This window comes from Streptopelia decaocto (genome assembly GCF_964273445.1).
Source record: "Streptopelia decaocto genome assembly, chromosome: 3".
Lineage (NCBI taxonomy): Eukaryota > Metazoa > Chordata > Aves > Columbiformes > Columbidae > Streptopelia > Streptopelia decaocto.
Genome location: NC_138656.1, coordinates 102,661,299 through 102,682,585, shown reverse-complemented (window position 1 = coordinate 102,682,585; position 21,287 = coordinate 102,661,299).

Sequence of the window (21,287 nt, the reverse complement as noted above, 5' to 3'; positions counted from 1 at the left end):
TCTCTCTGCAACAATGAGAATAATGTTTAAGGAGACCCTATATAGAGAAAATGATGACTGCTATCTGACATGCAGTCCTATCTCCAGGATACCTTTATGACAAGCTGCATAAGCAGTCAGGCAGAGGCAGAGATGGTCAGAAAAGTGAATGCTCTGCTGGCTGGCTGTCATTCTCTGTATGGTGACTGATAATAATACTTAATCAAATTCCTATCTGGGGTCTTTATCGTGCACCAGCGTATGCAGTTATTCACTTGTTATTTGGATCACGTCTCCCTGTTGCAAGTAACAATCTGAAAATGATAACATTTGCTGCTATTTTTATTTCTTTTCCAGGGAAAGATAGGCTTCTTCCTCCTTATCCTCACCTCTACCTCCTGCAACATACATATATTGGATTATTGGCCTTTGGTTGAACTCCATAACACCGAACAAGCTCCAGTCTTTTTCTTGCAGATTAATGTTTTAACGCAAATACTTCCTGTTTATGAAAATGGTGAATTCATATATACAGCTGAACTTGGCTACATAAGGGCTTGAATGTTTAAGAGGAAGAAAAAATACTGTTTTACTATTAATAAATTCTGGATACAGATAGATTTTGACAAGTAAACATCCCCATAGCACTAAAAATTAGGCCTTAGTCAAAAGCCTATGACGTAGAAGTCCTTGGGTAGCAAGGATGGATATTTAGGAGGCACATTTAGCTACATACCCCAGGATCTATTTACAGCTGTGACATTAACAGTCTTTTCTTCTCCTCTTTGGTATACTAACAGTCTGAGTTCTTCTTAATTGTTTTTAGTCATTCATGTGGTTGTGATAAAGGCCTGTCTCAGTTCAGGCCTTCAGGAGGAAAACCAGAATGAACTATTTCATGAAACAGAGTATAAATGTAACCATAGTAAGGTGAAGTATACGTCTCTGAGTGTGTTTAGAGTGAACTAGATAACTAGATGTGCCTAAAAGACTGAAGTCTGAGTTGACTGCTCAGTATGTTTTGTAAAAGTTTGTGTCTGACTATACTAATTTCTGTTTGTCATTACTCCCCAGTAACACATAGGGACAGATAGCCAAAGATCAAATCATGTAAATATCTAAAAGCCAAAGTTTAATGGAGAAATACGGCTTCAGAAATACCCACTCTGCCTAGAGTGGCAAGAGTGAATTACTCCATTTCAGTGCCCTTCACTAAACAGAACCAAAGTGGAAAGAAGGAGGTGGGCAACTTTCCAAAGTCTTTAGTTCCTGAAGGGACAGAGAGCTGTACTGGCTTAATTCCTGGTACAAAAAAAAAAAAAAAAAAAAAAAAAAATCTGTCCTCCCTTTCCCATAATCAGCCTTTACTCTGGTTTTTAGAGCTCAATCACACAACAGTCCTTTGAAATTCAAGGTGGATTTGCACAAGACATTTCTCAAACATTTAAGAGCACTGGATTTGTATCCTATCTATGTGAGATAGAGTTGCAAAGGTGGTTTGTGTAAATTCTTGGTATGCTTTCTTATTTTTCACAATTAGCTGCATCTTCAGTGGGAACTGGCCCTGACCCTGAAGTTTTTCATGAAATGAAGGGAGGAGAAATCTGAGTACGCCCACATGGATGCAGCAACAGCAAGAGTGAAGAGATATATTTTTGGCAGGAATGGACAAGCTTGCTGGGAAGGTCAACAAAACAGCATGAGTATCAGACTTGCCTTAAGGCAAATATTAAGCTTGGAGCAAGCTAGGTCCAGAGTCAGATTTTGATTTTTTTTCTTTTTCTTCTGAGTAGAATTCACCATTTAAGGTTAAAGAGTCAAATAAATGTCAATTCTGACCTTAGATTACAGTTATAAATGTGACTTTTTCTGAAAGATTTAGAGACAGAAAGCAGAAGTCACAAATATTCAAAATATACTGAACTGAAAGAGCTTGTTTAGTTTTATTTGCCAAACCAGAGGAAAATATGAAAGAGAAACAAAGATTATGAAAGCTAAATAATTATTATTATGTTTTAAGCTGCTCATCCAAGTAGTCTTAGAAGGGTAAATAGACGTAAATAAGTTTATGTGCTCCATCTTTATATGCTTCATAAAGAAAAATAAAATTAGAAAACAACCTATCATAAGACAAAAAAAAATTATTTTCCTATTGCATTAATTTTATATCTACAAGAAAACTGTTTTCTATTAGCAACATGCAAAGATGAAAGTATCTAATATCTTCAATGACAAAATAGGCTACTGTTGCACAATAATAATCTCTCAGCATCAGTAACTTGAAAAGAAAAATAAAAAATTTAAATTATTTATGCTAAAAACAATATCCCCAATTAAAAGTCTTGACTCTTTGACTGGATCATATCAACAAGATTCCAGCTAAACCATTGCTATTTTCAGAATATTTTATCTAGGCTATCAGAATGATTTGTTCTCTGAAGTTGACTCTAATATTCCATAATACACCAAATGTCCTTGGCTGCACTGAGATTTCATGGATCAGGCGAGAACTCTTATGGAAGCTGATACTAGAAGAATGTAGAAGTTTATGGAAACTAACATAAGAAATGCCTGACAAATGTTTTGTAAGGTTAAGAATCCTAAGAAAGTCATTCCAAATCCATTGGTGGAATATGGAAAACGTGAGTTGGAGGTGAATTCATAAGGTAGCCAGGAGACTGGAATAAGAGCTCAGCAAAGGAAATGCTACTAAATATCCATGATAAGAATTGACATCCACATTAGTGGAAGCCAGCTGTCTGAGTTCCACTTGAGAAAGCACAATATTTGAAGGGAGAGAAACACCCTTGTGGTCTCAGCCCCAAACTTGCCTTCAAAACTAGTTATTTAAAATACATAGACAGAAAGAACACGTAGTAATAGTTTGATTACATTCAAATGATTTCAACATCTAAAACAATATTAGTATTTTGTGCTCATATTTCATAACATTTAGGTGAGACCATATTTTTTTTAACATTACTGGTCTCATCTCTAATTTTTATCATGCAAACTTGCAATAAGATAAAAGATGAAAAGTACATTAAAAGTTCATTGCTATTGATTTATCTAATTTCAAACAATAATTATGTTTGCATGCATTTTTCCAATTTTGCAATAAATTCATTGCATAAATTGTCATACGTATGGAAAAGTGTTCATTACCAACTATATATGAAATGAAGCTGACATTTCAGACATTCCAAAGTAGTACTAATCCAAACATTAAACCTATGTCAGCTTCTCATTCACATGATCTCTCCAGCAAGCAAAGTTTTGAAAACACATTGCTTTAAACTATTAATACCTTTAACTGAAAAATGTATATATTTTACCTCTTTGAAATTACAGTTTATCATTTTTATTTGTGTAATCTGTCCAATACTTTCCCACCAACTTCTTACTTTGTATTATGCATAGCCAGATCATGTCCCTTTTTTCTCCATTCTCATTCTCTCTCTATAAACACATAAATTTCACTTCAACGACCCAGATCAGTGAGTTTAACATTCCCTAGGATACGTTTATCTCTTTCTATGTATTCTAGAATAGTTAATGGAAATTCTAACTTTAGTGTCTTTATAAGATTACTAAAGATATTAAGTGAGGTGAATCCAAAGCCTAGAGCAACAGCAAAAATAAATCTATTACGGTAGTTCTTTTACTCCATGATCATAGTATTCATTGCTGTTAGACTTGTGTGAGTGAAAAAATAAGGCATCACTTTAAAAAAAATCGCAGAAGGTAAAGCAAGAAATACTATAAATGGTGCATGTTAAATAAACATCAAACACTAAACCTGGAAAAGAAAAAAAAACGAAACAAAACAAAACAAAAACTATGGATTCAGATCTAACAACTGGATATATACAAGTTCTCATCACCATCACCATGTTTTTTGTTCTTGAAATATACAGTGTTGCAAATGGATTTGATAACTTGTATGTAGATTAATCTGTCGGTATTATTGCTGTGCCTGAGGTCAAATTTTTAGTAAAACTGTCCCCAAAGTGTATTTCCCCCAAGATGTGTTCCCCTTTACCATATCATTCCCTTCGATGTGTCTTTTGTGAGTTTTCCCACCATTTTATAAAGACATACTCTGAAGGTAAAGTAATACTCTGGCAATACAAATGTCTGCTGAGGAGTAAAAATCTTCTAATAAAAATGTAAATGGATTATTTCTTCTGCAAATGGTAATTGGTGAATTGTGTTAAGCAATTTATTCCCAAATAAATAGATGTCATTTTCTCAGTGTATTCCAATGGAAACATAAATTTCTTCTCTATATGGAAACATGTTAATTCAATAATATTATTTAGAGTTAATAGAGATTAGTTTATTCAAGATTTGTAGTAGACCCTTTATCTTGAAAAATTTATGGGTATTATTAGTAACTCTACAGTCCATTTAATGCTAAAGAGCTTTATATAGTTTATCAACTTAATGTTAAGAAGTCACCTCCATCATCTTTTCAGTGTTCTCATTTCAAGTAGAGAAACCGACAGCTGTGTAGGCTCCTCAGTGATGTGGTGTGATGAGAATACGAAAAGTAATTGAATGGGCTGAGGCAGAGCAAAAAAAACCAATACATCTAATTGAAACTGCAAAAATTAAGTGAGCAGGATGGAATATATCTCATCTGTGTTTAGCCATTTTAGCCAGGCCATTAGTAAGCATGCTTATTTATCCAAGTAGAACTTTGTTCACAAATACTCAAGTCTACAGTTTCATTCCTGGCTGGAAAATACAATGCCAACCTGATCTGTGATCACTAGTGTAAATAAAGAATAGCTTCATTTAACCCAGTTGTATTCCAGGCCCAAAGATCTCACTGAGTTAGAGTGTCTCTAACACAGATATCTGCTGCAAAAATGCAGGTGCACTAGCAAAGCAGTCACTCAAATAGTCATGATTTTTGTAGCCACTTCCTGACCTATTCACAAATTTCATTTTACATTACTGTCTTCATGCTCATCAGACTCCAGTCTAGTTACTTTCAGATTATTAATATAAACCTGGACTAAACACTAGCTTTCAGATCTAAGTAGTCCTCTAAAAAATCCTTTATTTTCTCACAAAAGACTCTTAGTACCTCCTCTGCCACCAGTGTCCTAGCTCAGAAGCTTGTTATATGTTACATGTTCTTCTTTGTAGATGTGATCTAAAAGCCAATAAAATCTGTTGATCCTTTTTGTTGACTATAATGGATGCTGCAATGATCTCTCCTGCATCTGAGCCAAAGCTAACTAACATTAAATGGCCTTTGGATTAGCCCCTGGAGGAAGAACAGCACAATTCAAGATATCAGTAAGTCTAGATTTAATACCAATACTATCGTGCAATGTCCAGTGAGTTTCATACTAAGCACCCTAAGTACTTTTTAATATAAATTGTATAAAATTATTAAAAATAAATTATTTTACATTATAAATCTATTATACCATTCCAAAAATTTAAATTGCTCAAGTTTTTTACTTTAAGGACCTATATAATTTTACAGTGGAAACTTAGGAATGTCTTGTATTATGAACCATTGGAATAACAGTCGTGGCCTGAAAGGACAATTTGGCAACTTTGTGTACAGATACAGCCTTTATACCCTTGACGTCCATTTTTTCATCTCTAATATTGAGGAATTAATCCTGAATTACTGTTAGTTCACAGAGCAATGAGAAAATAATCAAGAAGCCTGCACTCAGTCCTTTGAAAATTTAAAAGCATTAAGTTCAGAGCTTAAAATGTAATACTGCAGTATACCAAAACATTTTCAGTGGTCTGTGAAATGCAATAGTTTGACTAGTAATCAATGATATTTTGAAAGGGAAGTATCTTCTTAAACATTGAATAGATGGCAATGAAGGGAAATTTAGTTGTAAGAAGCCTTGGCTATTATCAGTACATAGTCAAGAGCTTACTTAATTCTTATTTAAAACCCTCGTTTATTTAAAACTAAGGGAAGAAAGGATTTTATTTTTTTCAATAAAATAAACTTTGACTATAGGTTTTTTCAGATTAGTTTTATTCCAATTATTTTCAGGTAGTTAATCATTTGAAACCATACTTGCACTAAGAGTAAAATTATGTCTATATTGACAGAGGATTTAATTCATACTCTTGTAGATAAAGAAACATACATCTAGTGTCTTTCTCTCTAAATAATGATTTGTAGGATAATTTCATTTTGCATGTTTTGATTCACAGAAAGAGAAAATGGAGGAAACTTGAGATCATTAGGCCAGATTAAACGCTGTTGTTACTCTATAGATATCAGGGAATATACACTTGGGGAGAATTTGACCCAGAAAATCTGAATCTTTTTGCATATAATGAAACTGATTAAGGTCAACACCTGAAGGCAGGGCTGCTACACCACAAATGATACTATTCCAATAGTTTTATTTTAAAAGATGTATTTCCATAAAGGATTCATCTTAAAGTACTTCAATTTCCTGTTTTCTATTCAACATAAGTATAACAAACCTTTAACTCCAAAGAATGTTGTTTCACAGACAGTAGAATACAGATTTTTAACTTAAAAACCCTAAGATCATACATGTCACTCTTAGCTCAGTTTGCACAAAAACTTAAGATGCACAAAGCAGAAACAAGGACAGGGTCCAGCAATTTCAGTCAAGCAGCTGCACCTTCCTCTTAGCCGGGTGGGCCAGAGCTTCAGCTGGCACAGGTTTACACAGCTGTCCTGGAGCTGAAGGAACCTCACAGCACTAACTCACCTGAAAACCTGATTCTGTATGAACAGACACACACATACTGCAGATAAAGCCAAAGCATTTACTTCACTAGTATTGTCTGTCTGATGGAAGAAATAATTAAAATTCAGCTCACATTAAAGATTAATGGACCATTAACCATTTTAAACTGATGCTGTTTCTTTTTTTTTTTTTTTCTTTTTGGTTGTCTTCAAAACCTATGAGATAAGATACAGACTCTAAATAACAGATTTTGTAGATAGGATGGATTTTCTTTCCTTGCAAATTAAATTTTAAACATGTAAACATTTTTTTTCATCTGAAATATTTTATTTAGAAGTGTAACTTAAATTCTCATTAAAACTGCCCTTTTGTGACATGGTGCACGGAATAGCTAACAGAGAGAATGTTGTTGTTTAATTTACACCTGCTACGTGCCAAGGATAAAAAAAGACCTGTCAAAGGTATTATTGTATTAGTCTGACAGTGCCACATTTTTAGTGAAATGCTACCAGTCAGTTAACAAATTCAATTCCATTCTTCTTAGGGAATACAACAGCTTTTTGTAGCACAAATTATTCTTATATAGATGGCTATGCCAATGTTTAAGAAAGTAACTGAAAAATTGTTTCCAATGTTATGAAAATTATTGTAAAGGTCTTTAATGGACAATCTATTTTTTTTTCTCCATCCTGAAGTAGTAGTGTTCCCAGAATGATAATAATCTATTTTTCTCCTCACACTACAGAGCTGGGAGTGACCTCACCTGACCCAATTGAAATTGATTTTGTTGTTGAACTCCTTGCTAGTACAAATTAATCTTAGATCCATACAAGATCAGGGAAGCAAGACACGGAGTACAAAGACCTCAAGTACTGAGGGAAAAAATTAGTTCTGGAAAAAGTATTTCAAGTTTGGAAAGATAAATGGTTACAATGACTTGCTTTGATAGAACATCTGTAGGATAGGAGAAGAGAATGACAAGGGCTCTGTGAAAAAGCTGTAACTTAATAGCCTAATTTCCTGCCTGGCCTCAAAGAAATATCTGTCTGTTTCTGACAGTTGATGAAAATGCACCAGGATTTGATTTGCTCACCTGTGTGGGACAAGTTCAAGCTCCATCTCTCCCTCGCTTCTCTTGAGCTACATGGATACAACAAACAGGCACCATTACTGGTTTCCACATTTTTTTGATATAAAAATAATCAGTTGCTTTTCTTTTTTTTCTCCTAAAGATATTCCTGCCCCCTTTTTTATCTGTTTCGGTATTTGTCTTGATTCTGCTGATCTCCCTTCCCAGCCATTTGAAACAATATGCATTTCAATAAATTCTCATGTCTCAAGAAATGTCTGAAAGCAAAAAGAAACCTTACCTTTGCAGACATATAATGTCATTCTTGCTTAGAGCATCTCTTCTATGCTACATGGGTTCTACTGTGGTGAATGCCCAATATAGCTAGCACACTGACCTTATTTTTATACTCTGTAAAGGATTCCTATCAACACCATGGGCTTTGACAGAACTCAAAGTTATCTGATATTGTAGGGCCCCTGCAGCCTGTATTACTATAACAACCAATCACTAATGCCTGATTTATCAAGCTAAATATGGAAAAAACTGTAAAACAAATAATTTTGACTTGAGACTTATATCCTTATATCCTTCTCCTTTAAAAAAAAAAAAAAAATCAAGATTAATGTTACATCCTGAAATAAAATGTTCCAACATTGTATAAATGAATTCTAGATAATTCAAATGGAATAAATTAAGACTCAGCCAGTCTACAAAACTATTTATTGCAGCTTTTAAAAAGATCTGAGGCTTAAAAAAGGGGGAGAGGAGAGGACAAAACAAAACAAAAAAAAAAAACCCAAAAACAAAACAAAACAACAAAAAAAACCAACTAAAAAAACCAAAAAACAAACCAAAAAACAAACCAAAAAACAAACCAAAAAACAAACCAAAAAACAAAACAAAACAAAACAAAAGTCAAGCCTTCCCACAGAACAGGCTTCAGATACAATGGATACCTACACTCTATTATCATATGATTTTTATTTTTCAATAGCTTAAATAATATTTTTATTTATGAGAGATTGGGGGCATTATCATGTATTTCTATACATAATGATGATATATACAACCAATGCAATATGTTAAGAGTTAATAAGAACGTTCAGTAATAAATAAACATTCTATGGCTTTCCCTTCCCAGAGCTAAGGATAGACTGGAAAACGTGTTTGCTTTTCACCATGAAAGAGTGATGATTTTAGAAACTGGATAATATTTCACAGTCTGTGTTGACATTATGGAATGCAAATGATGAAGCATTTTGCATGATACATTTTTGCAAAATTCCACTTATTTCTCTGGAAATGTGCTAGTTTGTATCTAGGCAGAATTATTCTTGCAATAAATATGTTTAATTCACAGATTTGAAAACATTACTAGTAAAGTACTGTTCAAGGGAAGAGTTCTAAAAATATCAGCAGTTAGATGTACCTTAAAAAATACAATGATACTTGAAAGTCTTTAAAATACTATACAAAATAGATAGAAAAGGAAAGATGTTCATATACAGACATCTCTATCCCATGTCAATGTACTATCTATTAAAATACTATTTTTGTAAGTTGCGGACATCATGTCTGTGATGACAAATGACAAATTGAAATTTAATGTAAAATAAACCTAAAAAAAAAAAAAAAGTCAATATGAGCCTCTCAAGGATATTTCCTAATGTTTTACCTTTTTAAGGGTTGTATTCATCAGCAGTCAAAACCAAAATGTGATGACTAATTCAGAATTCAATGAACTACATCAGTTGTTTGAAAGGAGATGAAGTTTAAAACCAGAAGACAACACCCACATATTCATTATGTCTACAGAAGCACCAAATGGTTTTTGTATAGGTTATTTTGTAATGAGTACAAAATACTAAAGAAAACAGTAAACATTTCCTGATTTCTGATTTAACCAGGCAAAACAGGTTATGTTCACTCAGAAATGGACTAATCATACAGATTTAATCAACACTGTAATTAAATAAGATACAAAAGCAAAGAGGAAAAGAAGTTACAATAAGTTACTTCAAATACATTTCTGTTTCCCTAAAACATTCCCCTAAAAATATTATAGCTGTTTCTGAAACAATCTATGGTTTTGGCGTACAACAAAAAAGCCATGTCAAATAACATTAGAGTTGTTAAAAAAGTTATTTCATTTCTTATATTTTGAAATGTCTCAAAAAGGGTCAGTAAAAGACAGCTATGCAAATTCATGGTAGTACTAAAGAGTTAAAGCATGGTGGAAAAATTTTCAGACTACAAAAATAAAAATAACTTATCTTCTAAAAAGAAGTGTTTTCAAGTCTAAAACATCTCTGGCATATAAGTGGTTATAAAAAAAAAAACAACGAGGACTTTTCCAGAGTCTAGTTCCCATTTTGCTTTTAAAAGCAATACGAACTCCTAATTTGGGTGTTCCAGTATGTACTAGAATCAAGCCCTAGTCCACAGAGCTGCACTTTCCAAGAGTTTGCCAAGAAACATTGTTCTGAGTCTCAGTAAAATCAATTGTTTTGACCTCCTGGGAGTTGTGAGGAGCCCATATTTCTTTCAGAACTGCCTTTCCCGAGTGCATACAAAGGTCTTGCACATATCCTGTGGGACAGTCTATCTACACAACTGGCAAAACATTGATCTGTTAATGACATTGGGCATTAAGTTGCCAGTCAGGCAGGTTCACACCACACATTTTCTGACTTGCTCTTTGAATAGTTAAAAAATCTTATGTTGAAATGCCCTTAGAGCCTTGGTTTATTTAGACCATAACTGATCCACTGGCTGGATCAAAACCATCTCTCCAAATGCAAAGTTAATGTAGTTGTTCAGAAAGCAGGCTTTCAGCTTATCCAACACAGCCTTGGGAAAACTACATGGGATCCTTTTGCAGTATTAAAAAAACCCAACCAACCAACAAAAAACAAAACAAAAACAAACAAACAAACCAACCAACCACAAAAACCCACAAAATAAACAAAAAACAAAAACAAAAAAAACAAACAAACAAACAAAAAAACAACAAAACCCAAACCAAACCAAAATCAACCAACCAAACCAAAACAACGAAACCACCAAACCAAAACAAATATCTAGACCTACTAGTATACTTACAGTTCACAAGTCCATTTTGTGGAGAAAAATGTTAATATCCTGTTGTGAGATAACAATATACTAGTTAGCCAAGCAAAATATATTCAACTGAGCGATTTGTAACAAAACAACTATCATTTCAGTTATCAGATTTAGGGTCCTGAAACACATAGAAAGTTTCCAGAACTGTAACCATAGTAGCACCTGATTATATAAGTACAAAGTGTTTCTGCTGGTGCTAGCAAGCCACAAATTACATAGTTATATGTATTACATAGGAATGACAGATTTTTTTAGTTTCTCTGAAATTCTCCATTTTTGCTTTAAACTAGTGTCATTTCTGTACATACTGTATCAAGTGTCATGCATACTAAAGCCTAATGGGCATAAAGTGTTAATATCTTCATGTTACTCTTTTCACGACTCAGAATTTGAATTATCTTGAGGTCCAAGAATCTGGTCATGGCAGTAGGGAGGACAATAAAAATAAAAACAAGTGCCTTTGGTGTAATATAATATCTACTCACCGCTGCCACAGTGCAGCATTCTAAACAGCTTAAATTGGCTGCTAAGAAATGGGGATATCAACCCAGTGGGGATATCAAGGAATAAAACAAGATGAGATTTTCTCAGCCACTTCCAGAACCCACTGCTTTGGGTCATGGAAACAAACAGTGCTGACAGTGTGTTTGAGGGGAGGGAGACTCCGTTTAGCTCTTTCTTCCATGGTCATGGAGCCCTTTTCCTTCCATCCATAGGAATCTTTCTACTGCTCTGAAAGTACTCTGGACTGGACCCCGCATCATTGGCCACTTCTAGAAACAGGTGGCCCCACTACCCTTTGCCTTTAACTAAGTGTACTTGTGTTTGCCCTCTGTCACGGAGGCAACCCGAAATCAGTTTCAGGCAGATAACAAGTTCCAAAACAAACTTTATTCTGTCCAGAAAAATGCAGCCAATAAATCGACTAGAAACAGGGTTTATACAATTAGTTAGCACTCCAACATCATAAAATACAGGTTCGGATATCAGTTGAGGAGATTGTTGGGGTACAGCAAAATAAGAATAAGGAGGACCCCCAGCGTGCATGCACACACTCAGAAGAAATAAAAACAGAGCCCTCTGACTTCAGGGTATCCACAAGAAATAATCACTTGCCTGGGCTGGGCAAGGACTCATGCTGGCCTGGTTAGGCAAGGACTTGTTCAAGGATATATCCAATAAATTACCACTCATGCAAATGAGGAGGTGAAGTGCTCTCAGTCCCAGGAAGTCTCCTTAGATGATGTCCCAGTCTAAGGGGAAGGCTCCAGTTCACAGACCCACTGCTCTGAGAAGACCACTCCAAAGGGGGCCTTCAGCGGGAACTTCATTTTATAGTCTGGTCAGATCTGGCTGTGGGCATTAAAACATAGTCCAGAAGCTTTGCAGCTACTCTGGGCACCTCCTCTGCTAACGACCCTGTCAATTGAACAGGTCCTTAATGGGACATTCAATCAATTGACCAAGGGTCCCACCCCTCCTGCCCCACCAGCTGGTGGAGATGAAGTCACTCTGCCCTGGGGTAGGAGAGGATGTGATGGTACCACCCAAGGTGTGTAAGTGGGGACAGGCACAGTGGGGCACAAAAGGTGCTAAAAGAGCCATCAACCGCCCCATTGAAGGCTCGAAATCTCAGGGGGATGTGCAACTGCCACACCCTCCTTCCATATATTCATCATATTTATATATGGTAGGTCTCAGTGATACTAGATGTCACCTTTAAAAGGGCATACTCTGGAGCAACATAAAACATACATGTTTGGTACTGCATAGATGTATTTTTTCTTGACAAGGCTTTAGTGTATCAATAGCTGTTAAACACACATTTGCCAAGTATCTGCAAGGCACCTAGTTTATGGTCATTGTCTAACAGAGTGTTTAAATGTTAATGAATCAGGTAGCTGAATTACATGCATGAGTAGCTGCATATAGTTATTTTAGACAGGCCGCAAAGGATGGAATTACCAATGCAGCTCACCTGCCACTAATGTTAAAACATGAAATTTGTTTCTAAGTTATACATATATATATTCAAGCTTCAACATCAGCAGTGTTGCTACTGTGTGGTTGCCAAGTTAATAAATTCTGTTCTGCCTCTTTGTATAAGCCTTTAATCCTGTGTTAAGAGGGAATTGCATTGCATGCAAGGGAAGAAATTGTTTTATTCATGACTTCCTAAGATGGAAGCTGTGACCATGTGCATGAGGTGTACACTGGAAATTAATCAAATGCTCACTTTTAATAATCTTATTGCACTGTTAGTGTAGGATATTTCACCCTTGCAAATAGGAATGCTCTTTGTTTCCTTATTTCTTCACCTTTTAAAGCACACCCTTAATTGGCAGGATATTTTCCTTAATCATATGGAAATATAGAATCAATTTGTTGATGAGGGACCTCAAATAAATGTTATGCATTTTATGGTCGATTGATCATTAAAAATATTTCTGCAGATGACTCAGAGGTCCAGAGCAATTATAAAATTCTACAGGATTCCAATTTGAATAGCTATTTTGAGAGACAGAGTCTCAAAATACTGCGTGTTCATTGAATGCAAACAATTGATTTGCTTTTGTTTAAGCCCAGGAGGAAAAGAAAAAAAAAAAAAAAAGACAGGAAGAGCATGGAAGTTTATGGGTTCTCTTAAAATAAAATTATTTCTAATACTTGATTTAAAATAATGCAAAACCATATAATCACAGCTGACAATAATAGCCCATGTACTTAAGTCATCTAAGGATATAACACAAAAGCCTAGAAGGAAAAAGGTGAGTACATTCTATATAGGCAACAACAGATTAATAAATCTAACAGAGCTCATTAATGTTAATCTTGATTTTGCACATGCAAATCAGGCACTTCTTGGCATCAGTGAAAGGAAGCCTCATTATAACTGGAATAAAAACCAAACCTAAAGAGGAAGCACTTTACTTACTAGAAAGAAAATCATAAGTATGCTGGCCTTGGTCAACAGCCACATCCGTCCATTAAATATCATCCATTAAAGAGACATACAACAGAATGTTTTCCATTTTTTTCAGTATTTTGAAGGCTTCTGCTCTAGCAGCCCTTTATCCTTTCCACTCTCCTCTGCATCCACTGCTTGAACTATTCCCATATTAATCTATTTCACCACATCTCAAACAGTGCTGACTCTTTTGTATTTCCCAGTTGCTCACACATACACATTTATACAGCTATGGTACAATCCCCTTCTCATCAGACAATGTTTCACTACAGTCTGAGCTCCTCTCTATGCCTTGTCACACCTATTTCCTTTAAAAGAAGAAAGGATTGATGAAGCTAACTTATTTATATTTTTTCCACCCAAAGAAAAAAAAAAGACAGTATAACAGTATAATTATGATAAAATAATTTTGTTATATTCCAGTTCCAGATATATACATCTATTGGCTAACAGAGTCCTCAATGTATATAGAAAATAAATATAGCACCATTCTGTAGTTGTACAATAAATTAGGTGCCAGGAGCCTTTAGTCCTAAAGAAACTAAATCATGAGCTACCATATTATTGTCACATACAGAGTAACAGTGCCAGTGACACCCGCGTATAAGATTCCTGAGGAATTAATTATTAGATTTTCAGGTAGCTTTTAGAATCTGAGGATGATGATGGTGTCAGCATCTGAAAATCCTTCTTGGTGATAGCCTCTAAGTATTTCAAGGCAATCTAACTATGTAAATCAAGAAAGAACTTTTAAAAATCCTGCTATACTTTAAAAATTTTGTCTTAAAAGGTAGTAGAAGCTTTACTATAAACACAATACAGATCTTCTGTAAGCAAGCTGGAGCAGCATACAGCATGAGTTTTTATAAATCTGTTAGTGTAATATTCAAACATTGATTTTCAGAGACTGTATGTAATGAAAACAAGAAACAACTAAATGTTAAAAGATCCCTCTTCACCGTCAAAGTCTTAGCAGAACTGCCAGTTTTCTTCTGTTTGTATCCTTAACCTTCATAAAATAACTAGTGCTTTAATATGATTTCCAAGTGAAGAGGTACCTCATGAAAATGATCCTTCAGCTGCAAAAAGCAAAACACACTGTACCTCTTGGCTGCCATACAAAGCAATTTTCTTTCAGAAGAAAGGTATGCACACAGAATGAGACAAGGAAAAAGACATTTCTCTCACCCCTAGCCATTAGTCAGGGACATTTATAATTTCCATTCTTCACAGTTTCTCCTTGATGTTGCTGCTTCCTTCACAATGTCTCTCTAATTCATGTAGGAATTACCTTTGGGTAACTGTAAGCCCCACAAACTTCCATGCTGCTGGTTCTGAATAAACAGTGACAAGCAAAGAAATAACCATGATTTGTTTTGCTTGCATCTTTCAGGGTTTATCCTTCACTCCAGTGTTAGCCATTATTTTAATATAACTTTTTATAAATAAGTAGGTGACCACCCACAAAAACCCCTAGTGACAATGCAACGCCTACTCACCTTTCAATCAATACTGCATGCACAATACTACTGAGAATGAAAGAGGAGTCTTCATAACAAATACACATTTACTAACAAAACTGAGAAGTCATTCAATTGAAACATTTTCTGCAGAGAAGTAACTAAGGCAAGATACTGTGATTCTTTCTCAGGATATTTTTTAGCCCTTGATTGTGTAAATTTGCCACCAAACTAATTGATCTGTGGAGGAAAAGAACAATGTGAAACATTATGGGAGGATTTCAAGCCATATAAATAGAGTGTCATTGACTATATTCTGATATTTAGTTGTCTATTCCATGCCTAATTGGAGGACCTTCAGGGGTGAAAAGCAGAAAAGTATCTGCAGAAAGTAGCAAAAAGAAAAAAAAAATGTTTGTGAAATGGCGGGATGCTTGAGTTCTCATCCTCAGCAGGCTGCTTCCAGGGCAGCAGACAATGGAGAGCTCTGTACTCCAAAAGCCAGAGGGCTCAGCTGTCAGACAGTGCTGGAGGCCTTCATGCTGGATTATATATGTACAAGAACTCTTCCAGAGTCATGATAACATAATACCTTTTAATTTGAATATAGCATAATGTCCTCATAAACACACAGCTGCACTGATAAAATCTTCTCCTTCATAGGTGAACTCCCAAACAGTTCAAGAATGCTTTTTAAAATGAAGTAAAAATGCTTAGCATTCATCTGCAATTTTCTGGTAGGAAAGTACAGAGTGTAAGTGAAAACTGCCTGTTTGTTTTGTAAGTAAGTAGAAAACCTACGTTCACTGCCACAATGGTAAGCAAAAGCACACGCAAACAGGAAATTTAGCTCTCCAAGTAGTCATATTATTTAAATGTTCACGTGTGCAAGTGCAAATGCACTACTACATTGCCACAATAATCATATGAATAGTTATTCTTTTCACACTTTAATGTTTGGCTTGTATGATATTATACACTGGGACTATTCTACCTGGTTTGCAGTTTTGAACTTGGATAGGTAACTGTTGTCTAAAAACTAGTTCTCTCATGCGAGTTGTCATTTTTTTCAGTCAGCACTAGCATATTAGGGATACATTAATAAAAATTTCTTCTTCAACTCCCACATTTGACTTGTGATCTCGAAGTAAAACTCCTTATTTAACTTTTCATTACTGAGTCAAACACAATGGACAAGTGTAAAACTAAAACTGCCATTTCCAAACTCATCTCTACTTGTTCTGCTACCTTGTCAATCAATTCAAACCCTAACCTATGAGGAGAAAAGGTCTTGCAAGCACAGACATTATTATTTATCAAGAAATGCCCAGACAGGTTATAATCTGCACTTTCTAGATTCTAACAGAATAGTAAGTGTTAGCAATTAAGTCCACCTTAGGTCTAGTACCTATTAACATGTTAGGTATCTAGCAAATCTCTTTTGAAATAAGTAACCAAATTTCATATAATCACCTGAGGAAATTTGGAAGGTCACATCAAGTCAACACCATAGCATTTGTCGTCTATGGACTGAAAATGTACCTACTGAAAATTCTAGGTTCAGGGAGACCAAATTTCACCCATAATGCTATGTGGTATCCCAAGAAATTGCATGTAATATAATTTTCTAAAGTTGATGAAATTGAGAAGACAGTGTGTTCAGCAAATAATTCCTACTGTTTCCTTGCATTTCTGAAGAACTGAGCGAAGGTTAGAAAATCATTTGCAAATACAAAGAATTGGCCAAGTTTGTCATCAAAGTGTCATTTAATGCAGAAATTGGTAGGCATATTGAGGAAAAAAAAATAGAAATTTAAAAAGTATATAACCCTTAAAATCTCTCCCCAATTCAGTTTATACTTCCTCTTCCCTTTTGACTGTGTATCTCACTTTTGTTCAGTCTGTAATCACTGATTTCAGTAACGCTTCCTAATTTCACTACGATTCTAACATTTTTATCTTCACTACACTTACTACACAAGCAATTAATTCCATTCTGATGAACATGGCTGTAAGATTAAAACCAAATGCATGTGAATAATCTTACTTGTACCATAAATATTCAAAAGTTCGGGCTAATAAATTATACCTTTCTGTAGAAGCTGTTTTCTGCTTGATTCTCAGCTCAATAACAATGATATTGCTGCACCATCCTGACTGGAAAGACTTCTGAATTATTGTGGTTTATTAAAAAATTAATTTCCTAATGTGTTACCATATATCAAGTGTAATTTTACATAGGAAAATGTGCTAGAACAGTAACGCATAAAACAAAAATTATGCAAACAACATAGCATTGTCAGTTGTAGGTAGAGGAAATTCTAGTCTGCCATTCTGACCCTTTCTGTTTCTGAAATTATTTTTGCTATTTATAGTGATAATATAACTAATTGTGAGAACTACCATACAATAATTTTCAAATACAAATCACGGTGTTTTTTAAACACAGATTTCTTTTATTAAATCAGGCTTAACACAGTGTGAAATTAATTCTAGATAGTTGTTTCTCATATTTCCCATCTCAAAGCTTCTTAAAACTAAAATGATATTATAGTCTCTATTTCCTTCCTGGTGTGCATGTATTTAAAAAAAAAAATGACACATGCACACATGTAGAAAGCATAGACTCACCTGTAGTCAGCAAGGAGGTCAGAGGGCTCAATGGCCAGTGAGTTGGCGCTCCCTTCCAGGTGGTCTGCAGTGGTAAGAGATGAAGTAATGCAGTAACAAGATCTCTATATGTACAGGGAGATCGCCTTCTCAACTTGATGAGATTTCACTCTCATCTAGAAAGGGACACAATCACTTCTTTGTACAACCTCTGTGACAAATCCATACCTGCTTTCTTTTGACCCCTTTCCAAACTCCACATTCAAACTCTAATTTTTTACATTAATAGTTAAAAAATGTGGTGTTGGAGCTGGCTTACAACTGAAGTAATCAGACTTGCATAAAATGGGGACAATCATTGTAAGTGTCAGAGGGAAGTCCATGTTGTTGTACTTTGTTGTCAGTGAAATTTTTGGAGTAGATAACTGCACATGAAATCAGTTAAGTTCAAGATACATTAAAATATTTCTTGGAAGACTATCTCTGTCCACTTATACTGTCTGTCGTGAATATGGAATTCACGCTGAAATGCAATAGTGATGCCAGACAATACTAAACTCAACTTTCTCACCACTTAAGACATAGCACAGATTTTCTTCACATAAGAGACATCGAACAGCCAGGAGTATGTATGAATCCAGACTACTTGGGGACATTTTAACACTAAAAAAATTCTTAAAATGTCACTTCAATCTCACTTATCATCACTCAATCCACTATGTCATCTAAATCACAGAAAGGAAGCTGCTCACCTGACTATTGAATTTTGTCTCCGTATGTCCTTTTAATTCGTCACATTAACCAACAGGCAATTAAAAAAATCAGCAGAACAGACAGGTTGCAGACAGCCAACTTAAATTTCACACTGTTGATTAATTCTGAGAGAATGAACGTTACCAGAAGTTTCATTTTATTGTCATATCAAATCTTCGCATTTAACACTATTATGCATCCATTTTGCAAATAAAATGTGCTTGTTCTTTGTACTTTACTACATGTTTTAAACTTCTGTTTGCCTGCTCAGAGCTACCCATGTATTTATTGGAAGAATATGGGATGAGCATATTTTGTGTACATAAGTTTCAAGGTCCTATATCACTCAAGTTGAGATCTAACAAGGCTTGTCAGATTGCAAATCTTTAAATGCAATACAAGCAGACAATCTACCCATTGTAGTCAGGACATTTGAAAGAACCAGTCTCTGGCCTTAAAAAGTCAACAAGGAAACTTTGTAGAGATTTACTGCCCGCTCAGGGGGTAAGCTCAATTTCTGATCTTCACTTCTGCTCTAACACACAATAAAGTGAAAATACACTATAAGCAGTCCAAATGCATGGCAGATAGAATCATAGAATCATGTTATTAGTATGAAACAAATTAACCCCTAACCTATATTAATTCACTAGGCTGATACCAAATTAGAAGGTCAGAAAGAGCTCTCTGATGTTACCATGTCTTACTAGCAGCAGGCAGATCTCCAAGCCAGGAGAGCACTGAGTCTTTAAGACTTATGCAAAAAAAGAGATTCTGCAGGAAAGGCAAGAATGGCACAGTTCAAAATCAACATATCTTATTACTAAGTTTCAAGACTTCAGGAAGGACTAGGAAAAGAGGTCTCCATGTTATTAAAGTGACTTTCAGAAAGCTGAAGACACATTAAATCCCACACAATGAGACGCCTAGAGGATGATATTCCTAAATGGGTTCACAGGTGAACAATGCGCTTGTAAGACAAGTAACTTAACTTGCAAGCTAAAGCCATCAGGCCTCAAGCTGAAGATAGAATACATTTAAAAGGTGCATTATTTTATGGAAATTTAGTTTTAGTCACGAAATACAATATTTTTAATGTAATCTGGAATCTGATTGATAAACACTGACTTTTCATAATTATTAGTTCATAGTATTTTAACATTTTAAAATAAAAGAAAAAACAATCAACAGGTGTTGAGTGAGTTTAAAACTCACGGATGTATCTTCAAAAGTGATTCCATATGTACACCTAATTCTTTTAGTTTCTTATAACAGTTCTGAAGACCAGCTCTCATTCAATTTTTTCATAAGGTTTAATAGAGTGACATGCCCCATGATGGAATAAAGATCACAGGTTACCCCCACCTTGCCTTTGGAAAACAATGGTTCAAAAATATTTAAGACTTACGTTTGATAATAAGCTACAACATGAACTCACAATAGAGTGGTTCAGACAGAAAATCAAGTGCAATCCCCCAGCATAAATGAGAAATTATATACAGGATTAGAGAGATATTACATCTTTGTATATGGGAAGACCATTACTGGAATGCAATGCTTAACTCCGTTATCAGCTATTTGAAAAGGCTATTGACAAACAAGAAAGTCTGAAGAAAAGAAGAAAAAAGTCACAAAAAATGCCTCATTAAACTCACTCTCTTAAATGATATGGATGTCAAAATACGTCTTTCAAATGCTCTACAAGTTGTTCATGAGAGAAAAATAAATGATTTAACAACATATTTGAATTATCAACCAACATAATCCTTAGAAGCTGGAATCTAGGGGCAGAACTAATCAGATGGGAAATAAACCAAACATTCTTAACATCAATAGTAATCAATCATTAGAACAGTTTACTTAAAGGTGTGATGGATTACCTATCATTTGACATATTTATTACCAAGTGTAAAGTTATCCATCTACAAACAAAAATGAGAGGTCACACAAAGTGTGCAGGTCAAATACACAGAATAGGGACCCTATCCTGAGATAGGATGGCAAGACTTTTAGGAATCTTCATTGATTATGGGCAGAACTTGAGATTCCTACACAAAATGCTGCAGCCAAGAGAGCTAGTGTGATCATCAACTGTATAAACAGGACACAAAATAGAAAAAAATTAGTTGCTACCTCTGTCTTTGTCTTTACTGTCACAACATGACACTGGAGTGCTTTATCAAAATGGTAAATTAAGGAGAGTTCAAGAGAGTCAAGTAAAAACTGTAAGTCACATTAAAATCATACCCATTCCAAAAAGAAATGGTGCTGCTTTGCACTTAGGTTAAAAAAAGAATTCTAAAAGTTCAGTATTGTTTTCCACGAATTCTCCATTGCTGGGAAGGTTGTTCTGCATTTTATCCTTAATCTAATACATATTGTTTATTTCTAAGGAGTTAATATGGGGAAAATAAGTGTCCTGCAATATACTGTATGTCAAAATAAATGTTTGTGAAGGTGAAGACCCTATGTTTTCTAAAATAATAACCCTTTTATAGTAATGTATATGACCACCCACATGGTTGAATTCTATATCCAAATTGTCAGATACATAGCTTTAGGCATCTCCATGTGACTTTAAAAAAAAAATAAAAATCACGGAACTT